The sequence below is a fragment of the Apis dorsata genome, unplaced genomic scaffold (assembly GCF_000469605.1).
Source record: "Apis dorsata unplaced genomic scaffold, Apis dorsata 1.3 scaffold_123, whole genome shotgun sequence".
NCBI lineage: Eukaryota > Metazoa > Arthropoda > Insecta > Hymenoptera > Apidae > Apis > Apis dorsata.
In genome coordinates, this window is record NW_006263416.1 from 189,873 (window position 1) to 192,498 (window position 2,626).

The 2,626-nt window shown below is 33.2% G+C and overlaps 1 long non-coding RNA gene across 2 annotated transcripts in view; it reads right to left on the minus strand.

Annotated features, from left to right (window-relative positions):
• The window catches only part of LOC116185193, a 48,494-nt gene that overhangs the window by 16,131 nt on the left and 29,737 nt on the right, over positions 1 to 2,626 (minus strand). The window lies entirely within an intron of this gene.

Genomic DNA, 2,626 nt, shown 5'->3' on the forward strand with positions numbered 1-2,626 from the left:
CAATAAAGCGTACCCCCGTTACGATTCCCCTAAGCGTGCAAAGGGAAAGGAAAAGGGGTCGGTCAAAGAAGGAAGGAAACCGGTGGACGGCGTGAGTAAGCGTTTATGTAAAAGGCGAGTAAACGTTCGTTTTGTTGGTCGAATTAGCTTCGTGGTCTCCACTCAGCCGGTAGAGGGGAGAGGGAGGCAGGATCAGCGCGGTCTTCTCGAGTTTCGGGGCCCAATCACGTGCCAGTCATTCCTCGGGCTAAAGGGGCCTTCGGTTCCGGGCAACAGGAGGGTGATTTTTGCATGTCACGTGGCCAAACGGGCACACACTGAATGCCCGTCGTTAGGCACTCGTTGTGCCACGATGAGTCGGTTTCACGCAACGATACGTCCCGAGAACGCTCCACTTCGGCGCCCTTTCGAGAAAGCACCTATGAAAATGACTCCAATGATTGATCCTATGGTATCCGCTCGTTTGTCCGCGTTCGAGCTTCCACGTGATTTTGTACACGATGTGAAGTGTAAATTAAAAAAGAAAGAAAAATTGATGAGATGAAAATTGTATAGAGAATTGTTTTTCAATTTCTTTTTCTTATTGAAAATATTTGTTAAAATTGCAAGATGAAGATTGAATGAAGATTGTTTTATTGTATCGTACTACGAAGTACAAATTGAGAAGAAAATTGTTGAAATTTATTAATCCTTCTATTCGAATTTTTGAAGCTAATATAAAGAGTGAGAATAATTTTTTAAATAATGAGATAAAGATCGAATAAAAATTGTGCCATTTTGTAAATATGTATCGTTTTGAAATTATTAATGCTAGGAATATTAATGGTAAAAAAGAAATGTTTTGGATATTTTTAATTTACTTCAATTGCTGGTACACTTCAGAAATAGGAATAGGTTTTAAAAATCTTAGCATATAAATCCACCGAGGTATTAGGGAAAAGGTATTAGGTAAAAAGTATTTTTAAAAACACGATTTGACCAAGAATAAAAATTAGTCAAATATTTTTTTATGACCCCCCCCCCCTGATCCTACTTGAATTTGCGTTCTTTCTCGAATATGATAGTAAAAATGGTAAAAATGATTTTACAAGAACTTCCCCGAAGTAACAGTAAAAACTACCCTTGAGAGAGGAAACCCTTCTGCCTGTCCAATGTTTTTACGACTTGACCCACATTTTTCGAGAGGAAACGAGGGTACAGGTCTGTGTCTTTTCACTGGCGCGGCGCACGTGCCATAAAAATACAAGAACCGTACGATTTTCCTTTGGTAAAATAGTCGAGAGAAAGGTGAAAAGAAACGAAGAAAGAAAGCGGAGTCCTGTGCCGATGCTAAAAAGTCACGGACACCGTTAGACCGTAAAAAGATACACGTCGTACACCCTCGTGAGATATTTCTGCATGCTTAGACGTGTTCGTTTCGGAGAATATGGTTTTACTGCTTCTAGAAATATTTCAAACGGATAGACATATATATATTTTTTTTTCATACGATAAAAAAAGAAAAGATCTCTTTTGAAAAGGAAAATCTTGAAATTTAAAAAACACGATGATAATTTATTTTTGTAGAAAAATTGTTAAATCTGTTCGAATTACTGTTTGGTGAAATTTATTATTAAAATAAAAAATTCTTTTGCATTATTTATCATAAGGGAATTTTTTTAAACTTTAAACAAAATATTTTTAGGTAAGTGTATTACAACAAATAATAAAAAAATGTCGGCCAAAAACAAAAGTGAAATTTTACGATGACTCCAATATTTTCATTTCGTCATTCGTAACTTTTCAAATTTTTTTTACTAGCTTTTATTAATAGATCTAAGTTCTTTCTTTATTTTCTTTTTTTTTTTTTTCTTTTACTGTCCATTTTTGACTATCTTTGGTGTTTTACCTTTTTTACCTGGTCAATTGCAACTTCTTAAATTTTTTTACCTGCTTTTATCAAGCTTAACTTTTTCTTTTTATTTTCTTTTTTTATTGCCCACAGTATTTTTCTGGTGTTTTATCTTTTTTACCTGTTTTCATCCGATTAGTATAATTTCCCAAACTTTTTTATCAGCTTCTAATAAATGTATAACTTTATTTTTTTACTTATCAATTAAGATATTTCTGGTATTTTATTTTATACGTTCTTTCTGATTACCATAAAATAATTACTATTATGTTTTTTGTAAATAATGAAGAAAAATAAATGAATCAATAAACGTGATCATATTGATCACTTGAAAATCTCCTGCATCACAGAAGAAACAAAAATTTTTATTTTTATTGTACCTTTAAGCTTGGAAAACTGTTTTAAGGCAGGTATGTAATTATTACAACATTGTATTGGAGGATTTACCTCGAAAATCTGTCGCCAGCCCTCTAAATCGTTATGAATTTTTTTGTCGACCAAGATTTTATTCTTCAAACAGTCCTCAAGTTGTAATGTAAGAGATTTCAAAATTTGGTAAATAATGTGTTCACAACAGAAGCTACTTTGGCCTGCATTATTTTCAAGGTTCGAGCTTACGTAGCCATTCTTTAAACTCGAAATTTATCGTTTCTTTTTACCACTGGTTGCGTTGTATACGGACAATTAGAGGCACTAAAACGAAAAAAAAAAAAAAAAAAAAAAAAAAAAAAAAAA